General features: G+C 32.1%; 1 protein-coding gene across 1 annotated transcript in view; it reads left to right on the top strand.

Moving 5' to 3' along the window:
* The window catches only part of LOC137623061 (nephrin-like), a 735,729-nt gene that overhangs the window by 439,955 nt on the left and 285,774 nt on the right, over window positions 1-10,000 (top strand). The gene's annotated exons all lie outside the window — the stretch shown is intronic.

Here is a 10,000-nt window from a genome sequence, read left to right as displayed (position 1 = left end):
TTTTTTTTTCTTCTGACCAATCAACGCCGACTCTTAAGACGAGGAACTAAAAGGGTTTTAGCATCTTGAGATCTAGACCCAAAAGCCACTTTGTTGAAAGTAAAAATTTCTGTTAAATTCCTGGGAGAAGTCGTCGTTAGGCGCTCCTTGGAATTTCTGGAATTTCTGAAGAGGAAGAAAAGCCTTAGCTGTGAATAACCAGTTAGAGAGTTTAAGATGGCAATGGGGAGAAGGTCGCTTTTCCATTAATAATTTTAATTATGTGTGTATGGGATGAGAGGCGAGGAGTAATGGAAGACGGTCCTCGGAGACCCACTGGGTCGAAGAAGGTGACGGTAATGGGGAAATGAATAGTGGAAGAGGAGGGAGAAGAGGCCTTGAAAGAATGGGATCAAGAATGGGGTTATGGAATGGAGGGGAAATTAATAGATGAATAATGGGGGATTATAAGTTGAAATATCACATATCTGAAATAACTGGGGTTTTTTGAGTGATGTCCTCTAGTATGAGGTCTACCTTGAAATATTGATAAACTTGGTGTTATATATGTATATGTGTATATATATATATATATATATATACATACATATATATATATATATATAAATATATATATATATATATATATATATATATATATATATATATATATATATATATATATATATATATATATATATTTGAATGTAAGCATTAAACAATAAATATTATCAAATGTAAATATAAAATTTATAAATTCATTTCAAAGGAATGATATTTTATTTTTGTCGTTTTTCCTGTTATTCGCGTTCATATTTACATGAAAGAATATCCTTGCTGATCCAAACTCCCACATTTTTTTTTCCTGTTGTGTCGTTAGTGCAATTTGTTACTGAACCACCAGCATGTCAGTTGCGCTTTGTGACATGAAAATTTAGTACAGATTGTTGTACACAGGGAATTACCACGGACTAAAAAATACAACACCCAGCATATTTGAGGATGCATCTCTCTCTCAACACTTTGTAGTTTTCCATATTTTCTAAATGCGTATGTTATTTGTCGGGAAAAGTATACCTTGTGAATTTTAAGCAGATTTCATTTTTATTTTATTTCATATTTTTGGCGTTTTGAAGATAGGGGAAAAGCTTTATAGTGAAATTTAAATGAATTTATACCTTCAAGAATATCAAGGGAGATAAAGAAAATAGTAACGTAGTTTTACCACAGACATTTTTTTACGATATATTAAATTATATTTATTTAGAAAGATTTGATAGGCAACGTTTTTATCCCACGAAAAATAATGGTATGAGAAGAAAAAATAGTTTTCAGAATATATGATGAAAGACAACAGCAATTTCACAATTCATTTTGAATTTTTTTTTAATAAACTTTTCTCATTTGATTTATTATTATTATTATTATTATTATTATTATTATTATAAATTGTTATAATTATTATTATTATTAAAGCTACAACCCTGGCTGGAAAAGCTTCAAATCCAAGAGCTTCAACAAGGAAAGCAGCCCAGTAAGGAAAAGTAATAAGTAAATAACAAGTAAACTATATATAAGTAACAAATAAAGAATGTAAAATATTTTAAGAACAGTAAAAACGTTAAAATAAATCGGTCATATATAAAGTATAAAACGAGATTTATGTTATTCTAATCAATTATTTCTATTCTGGTATGAAATGATAAATCCATTTTTGATACGGAAAGAGTTAACAAATTTGCTTGATAAAAGAGATGAAATATGGTGGGGGCAGGGCCTAAGGGGCGGAGGATTTTAGATGATTTGTATTAAAAAGAAGAATATTTTGTAGTCCATTTCCGCTATAAAGTATAACATGTCCTTGAACGGGCCTGACGAAAATTTAATCAGTATTGTTTGATTTTTTTTTTCTTTTAAATAAAAGTTTTCCTATAACCACACACAGAAATTTACAAGATAAATTTTGATACACGGTTACATTTTTGTTTTGTTTTTAGAAGTAATACTGATCTCTGAAAATCGATAGCTGCAGAGTAAATAGAGATTTCTAAATTGCAAAAAAACATTCCTTTCGTTTTCCACGATATTTTATCTTTTCGAAATCGGCTCCGTTTACATTCAACTGAAAATATACATAGTTATTGGAGACTTGTTTTAGATTGTCTTTCAGTTAAAGCCAAAGGCTGCTTATGTTGGCGTTTGTCTTCCATTTACTGTATGATTTTAAAATGATGACTTTTTTATTAATCTTTAAATAGTAAAGAATTATGCTATTCAATATCTCTTGATATTTATATGTTTAGGTTATTAACTGATTATAGGGTCATCCTGAAGTTACAGTTCATACTTGCTAAGCTACAACCCTAGTTAGAAAAGCAAGCAGGATGCTATAAGCCCAGGGGCCCCAACAGGGAAAATAGCCGTAATACTAATCCTGTAGGTATGTTGTTAGCTAATGTGTAGACATTGCTGTTACTCACCATGCTGTATGAAACTATTTACTTTAAAACTACTTACTAATTAAGATTTTTGGTGATTTGAAAACAATCTGTGTCTAAGATTGAAGGTTCTTAGAAGACAATCACATGAAAGGAAATTTTCTCAATTATCTCATTTTACTTCTAAGTATTAATTTGTCGGCATTCATAGAAGCACAGCGTATAAGAATTTATCCTTTTATGCTGCAGTAACCTTTTGAAAGGAACCTGGGTAGGAAGATCATTTAATCTTTTCTCATAATAGTCCCTAACTCCTCGATGATGCGCTGAAGTGTTTGTCAACATTGAAGAGGGTAGTTCATTAAGTCTTCTTTTAGCACTGTCTTCATACATTGGAAGAATTTTCCTTGAGGAATTTTGCCCCGTCCGACACCCTAAAATATATGAAGAATTCTCGCTAAAAGATGTCATTTTTCGTATTCTTCACATGCCGCAGGTATTAGGGGAGACAAAAAAGTCAGAGGGTGATACTTCGTGATTCATGAATGGTTATATAATCATTATATTTTAGGTGACGTTATTGTTTTCACGCGTCTTTAGGAATTTTAGAGGTAAATTGTTTTAGAATTCCATTTGATTTGTGGACGTTTGAGAATAATTTTAACTCATTTCTGAAACGCTATTGAATGATATAGTAGCCAATGGTAATTTTACAGGTACCAATACGTTTTTATTTTGATAGAAATTTGCCTTCTTTTCAAGGAACATAATAGTTGCGAGTTCATTTTTCTTTAATCTTCTGGACACTGTTGAGAATCGTTTTTTAAGCATTATTTGTATTATATCATGTTTAAGGTTTGAGTTTGCAGAAAGATTTACAAAACTCGTCACGTAAAGAATTACCCGTATGAGACTTGTGTAGACTTCTGTCACTGACAAAGTTTAGTATTCTGAGAAGATGCATTAAGAAAAGATTCCTGTTATAAATATTGATGAACTTTTGATAGATGTTGGTCTGTTCGTTAGAAATTAAGTATTTTTCTTATAACAATGGTGATGATACGTGGGTTAAATTATTTTTTATTGTCTACCAAGATAGAGTAAGAATCTTATTTAAACTGACCCTATAATTTTTTTAAACCCTAGATTTTAAAAACTATTTATAATGATTTTGTTTACTTTTCCCTGACAACCTACCGATCTCTGACCGTTGAATACCGTAGATATCAAGTAAAACATCTATTGATATTTCAAAACTTGTATTTATGCAAATTGTTAACTCGAGAAAATTATATTAGATATTGACTTAGAGAAATGTAACACTCTACCGTACGTCATTTCATAAATTTTGAGATGAATTAACTAAACTCTTAATTGGAATATGCCATCTTTCACAAAATAGAAAATAAAGCTACCCAAAGAAGCTGCAAAAAAATTACCCATATATAGTTTTTCCTGGAGGAAAATATGATAAATTATATACGTAGTCTATTGCTTCCAGAGTTCGTCAAAATCCTGAAAAAAGCCTTAGCCATGTTTATCTAAATCGTTAATGCTTAGGTAGACCAGTAGGGACTGATCATAAAGGATTATGTAATTTAACAACCTCAATTTCAAAGGAAACAGTAAACCAATGGGACCTGATCCTAAAGTAGGCAGAAGACCAGTGGGGAGGGAGCTAATTCTGAAGGAAAAGATATACCTCTGGAGCCTAACCCCAAGGGAAGAGATAGATCTTCGAGCCTAATCGTGATTGAAGTGATGGATCACTTTGGAATAATCCTCAAGAAAATAGGAGACCAGCAAGGCTTATTCCCGAAAGATTTGACAGATCTCCGGGTCGCCATACTGAAGGATGTTAAACCGCTGTGTCGTCATACTGACGCAGGCTATAAGACTTAAGAGTGGCTAAGATAAAGGAGAATTTCAAAGCATGGAAGTGAAAGGAACAGTCACCACACCAGCAAAGGGATTGCTGATTGTCTAAACAATAATGGCTGGTTTTGGTGGACTGGTAAGTTGTTGCATAGACACGTAAGAGGAAGAAGATATATTTCGTTAGCGCAATGAATTTGTGACATAGAGAGAGAGAGAGAGAGAGAGAGAGAGAGAGAGAGAGAGAGAGAGAATTCTTTAATTAGGATTTGTCAAGCAAGATTACAAAAGTTGAAGCATTGTAAAATTAACATCAGTTATGTTAATAGGGAATAATACAAGAGACTAATGACATTCCGAATTATGTAATCCTTATAAGACACTTTTCTAAATAATTTCCTCGGCCAAATTTCAAAATGAAAAAGGTTAAATTACTTATCATAGAAAGAGTTAAAGAAGAACGAGATATAAGAGTGAAAATAGAATTTGGTAGATCTCACTAAATTACGTTGGGTAGAAACTATCTAGAATACATTCTCATTCTGTTATAAAAATGTCAGAGTTGATAGAAAAATAAGATAAAATCAATTTGAGATTTAATGCCAACGACAAAGGATGACTGGTCTGTCGCATTAGGAAGGATTTAAAGGTAATTATCTACAAAGGAATATCAAAAAGCGAACCAGACTAAGGGAGATGTTTTAGAAGAGAAAAGTAAGTGTTTGATATAACAAAATCTGAAGACTTCGCCTAGAACAGGGTAAAGGATATTAAGGTGCTATCAACTGAACATTAAATGGTTTGACGAAATTCTCTAAAAAATTAGAGAAGTTTCCCACTAAACCTTGCTTTGCAAAATACAGATAGAATGATCGGAAAGAGGGGAGGTGAATTCGGAGAGATTACAGAAAGTAAATGTTAATTGAAGTGTCGAATACCATTGCGCTTAGAAAAGTTAAGCCAATGGTTGGATTATAGGTTTTCACTTTTCTTTGGAATGGACTGATTCGGTGAATTTAGAGGAAAGCTGTGTATAGAACTTTAGATTTAAAGGGAAAAGGAACTGATAAAGTGTAGAGGTATTAACTAAGGAATTCAATTCAGGTATGTTGTCTTAGTGGTTTCCTAGAAAACAAGAACTCTAACAAAGGGATTGTGTAGTATTAGACTGAATTAAACCTGTTGGAATCACTCAAAATAGGATTGCATGATAAATAAGAGTCAGCTGGGGTGGCTGCTTCCTGACTTGCAGATAAATTAAGAACAAAGACTATGAAAAAAAGTGAGATGTTCTGTTGGCAAGAATTTTATTCTAAATAGAATAAATAATTACTTTTAGAAAAGATTCGAGAAAGCTAGTGTAATAAACGCTTGCCAGCATTGGTTTACCTGAAGAACTGGAAAACAATTAATCCTGTTGTAAAAATATAGAAAAGAGTATTTCAGGTTTTCATGTTATACTTTTGATTATTATTTTTGATCATGACGGTAAATAAATCCGAGTCGAATTATCAAGAGTTATAATTGGTATTGGTTACTTTGTTTAATAGAAAATTGAAATCTGTTTTTGATTTATGGTTTTAACTTCATCTTATATTAGTGTAACATATTCCCAAAGAAATGAAAGATTTGAGAAAAAAAAGGCCATTAGTGTAAAGTTTCAAATCTCATTCTGGCCTGAAAAATTCTTACAGATTTGTAGTCTTGTTAAGCTAAAATGGCTTTCATTTTTCAACAGCCTATCTTTTCCGTTGCTTAAATATTTTTTGATTTCTGTACAAAATCTCTCTCTCTCTCTCTCTCTCTCTCTCTCTCTCTCTCTCTCTCTCTCTCTCTCTCTCTCTCTCTCTCTCTCTCTCTATTCATGCATAAGACCTGTTGTCGAGTTGAACTCTATGCCATATCTGTCTTGAAATGTTCTCATCTCATTTTCTCATAAGTATTCTTGGCATACAGTCGTATATCTATTTTGAAGAGCGCTAACGCTAAATATTCAAAAAGACATATTCGTTTGTTATTTTTCAAACATGTAATAGTAGTTCTTGGAGAAATGTATTTCGTATGTAGATTATTTTGCATGTAAATATGTCTTTCGTTAATTGACTTCTTTCAGTTTTATTGAAAATACATACATTACTGTTTTATTGGACTGCTAACATCGACAAGATATTATTATTATTATTATTATTATTATTATTATTATTAGCTAAGCTACAACCCTAGCTAGAAAGCAGGATGATATAAGCCCAATGGCTCCAGCAGGGAAAATAGCCCAGTGAGGAAAGAGGATAAATTATGAACTACAAAGTAATGAAGAATTAAAATAGCATAATGATTGTTATTACTAACATTAACTTTAGGACTATTTTGACTTAAATCAACATGGTAATATTATGGTTATTGTCAGTAACATTCTTTTTGTAGATATTGATGATTTTATATGACCTTTTCAGAGGGACCATCGAACTTTAAAATTCCTCTTAAATACTGACAGTGATGATGGAATCTGAGATTAAACCAGATTCATAATAAGAGCAGCATAAGATTTCAAGGAAATAGTGTATCGTCGATAGCTGATAAAGATTTGAAGCGATGAGTGTTGTGCGATAGCGTTAATTGATTTTCTTATTTTTCACTAATTATCTCTCGAGGACGTTTCGAGTGATTTCTCGAAAGAGGGAAACGTTCTCAATTCTTCCATTTCTTTTGGTAATATTTCTGTGGAATTAGAAAGTTTTATGTGGATTTCTTGGATGTTTATTTCCATGTTATAGTTTAAAAAAACAATATTTGTTTCTTTTAGTACAGGGGATCAAAAACACATGAAGTGAAAATGTATGATGTTCTTAGTAGCATTGATAGGTATAATGGGTAGCATGGCTCCCAATCATTCCGTTGTAGATAATGATAACAGTTTACTCTTCTATATACCAGATCTTGAATGTCTTTGTGGGGTGTCAACGAGCTACTGGTGATCCTTTTGAGGCAATGTATAAAGTGGCTAATTTTGTTGTTGATTTTTTTTTTTTTTTTGGGGGGGGGGGGTTTAGCAGGTTGAGGGTGAATGCACTTGGTATTTGGCAAGAGTTTAAAAGCTTATTGGTTGGTATGAGTCTTAAATCAATAAATGTATTATACCATGGGGCTAGGAAGTTTTTTCTCGCCGCTTACTGTTTTTTCAGTAACCTATAACCATTGCATAATGATGTATCTCCGGTGCTATTTCATGATAATTCAGTGATTTTTTAGATTATATATTAGATTTGTAAACTTTTAACCATGATGCATTTGAGATTATTTTAAACAGAATGTATCAGTAATAAATTAGGGTGGTAAATTTTTTACCTAAATCACAGATTCCAAATTCCAAGTCATGGAAACAGAGTAGGGTCTTGAGATTAATTCACTCTTCATCCTGGGCAAATACGTCGCCATGCCAAAGACCCACAACAAAGAAGAAATCTCCAGAAGAGAGGATCAAAGGATATCGGACGGAGGTATCCTTAAGTCAGGATCTTGTGTGTCTTGGGATCCCCGTGTAACGATGGAAAAAGTTTCGTTATTATTGGATTTAAAGAAAAAAATGGAATCTTGTGGTAGCTTCTTTGGGAGGGTTCGCCGAAGCTATACGGCAGGAAATTATATTTTAACCCAATACGAATATGTTTTAAAAGGAGAGGAATGATTTCTAGTCTATTTAAGTGGACTGAGTATAATATTTAAACTGGTGTTCATCCAGAGGATTATTTCAGCTAGCGAAAAAGTCTCATATCGTTCTGTTATTTCAATTTCCATGAATATTTCTGTATTTCACAATGTTTTCTTTTCGAGGGAGAAGAAGACAGTAACGATATATGGTTTACACTAAGGAATTAGCTATAAGCATTTTCTTTACCCTAGTTATATCTACCCAGGTATCTTTATGACATATGATTAAAGTATGTGAATACCGTACAGAGAAGTTGAAAAGAGTGTCAACTTGATGATGATAGGTTAGGTTAAGTGGTCAAAAGGATTGGAATACTTGGGCTGAGAAGCTTGATGTAATGTTGCGACAACAAGAAAAGCATTAGGGTAATCCTTAAAGAGTTATTTTTGTTGTCTGTTATAACATACCTACATACTTGTATGATTTCTTACTAATATACAGCATATATATATATATATATATATATATTATATATATATATATATATATATATATATGTATAGATATATATATATATATATATATATATTATATATATATATATATATATATATGCACTGATAAAATAATTACATTTTTCAAAATCAATCACGTCCTTCTTCTGTATGATTTGTCACCCATTGAATTGGTTGTGTGGTATTTAATCTGGCTGGTTGATATACTTCTAAATTAATCTGACCATCAATCATCTAGATAGACAGCCTTCTCATTCCCACAGTCTCTCTCTCTCTCTCTCTCTCTCTCTCTCTCTCTCTCTCTCTCTCTCTCTCTCTCTCTCTCTCTCTCTCTCTCTCTCTCTCCAATGTTATCAGGCTTTTTAGTGGTTTTCAGTGAAACATAAAGTTATTAACTAGTATTCTGGAAAACAGAATGAATCTTTTTTAAGAGTAATAGTTTCATCTCTCCTGCAGAACTGCATTTTTGCCCTCCTCTTGTAATTTTTGTCTTTTTTTTATCATATATGTTGCCACTTTTCTTAGTTATAGTTTTCTGTTGTTTTTTTCTGTTGAAATTAGATAGTATATGGAATTTGTTCGAGAATTATGTTAATATAACTGGTTGGAAATGAAACTGAGTCACCGATTTCTTGTTACCTTTTTTCACAACTTGTCGCATGTAATATCAGTCCTGGAGGTATATAACTCTCTCTCTCTCTCTCTCTCTCTCTCTCTCTCTCTCTCTCTCTCTCTCTCTCTCTCTCTCTCTCTCTCTCTCTCTCCTGGTATATATATTCTATCTTCTTTACTTTTTATGTCCCTGTGAATTCTGGGATCTTAAAACTGTTTTTATTCCTTTGTCGGGCCTCACTTGTGGTACTATTTTGCTCAAATAAAAAATATACTGAAAACTATTCCGCTTATGCTGAGAAATAATTTTTTATCGGGTAAAAACACTTTTTTCTCAATATTCTTTTTATGCTTATTTTTTTCTGGTAGCAGTGATGGTAGTGTCAAATATTTCAAACAAGATATATCGGAGACTTATTGTTTGCTAATAGATTGTTTTTATCTACATTATTTTACTGATTGAAATAGATTTTATTCATTTTTCCTTCTATAATTTTTGTACCATTGAATAAGATAAGTTTTCATTCACTTGTTTTGCTAGAGTTAATAGTTGTGTAGAGTGGGAAAATCATTACAAACAGATGTGTTCGTAGGCCAGAGGCTAGTCTGTTTTTACTCAGGTGAAGTAAAAGTCTATTTCAATTTCCTCTGATGAAGAGAGTTCAGATTTATTAAATCTAAATCAGGTTTAAAATATGTGTAAGAACAGCTTTTCCTAAGAGTGGACAAAAAAACTTGCTTTAGGCAAAAATCGTTTGAAAACCCTGCAGTATGACTTCTTACCAGAGAAATAAGATTATTCATTCTCCATAAGACTGTATTTATTTAATGTTTGTAATTCTCTTTCAACCTACAGTCAGCTCTCTTTGGTCCCATTTTCCAACATGATTTGTTTTTCTTATACACGCTGCGTAAGAAGGAGCAGCGATGGC

This window comes from Palaemon carinicauda, chromosome 30 (assembly GCF_036898095.1).
Source record: "Palaemon carinicauda isolate YSFRI2023 chromosome 30, ASM3689809v2, whole genome shotgun sequence".
NCBI lineage: Eukaryota > Metazoa > Arthropoda > Malacostraca > Decapoda > Palaemonidae > Palaemon > Palaemon carinicauda.
Note: the sequence above shows the minus strand (reverse complement) of the source record. Positions and strands in the feature narration are given on the sequence as shown.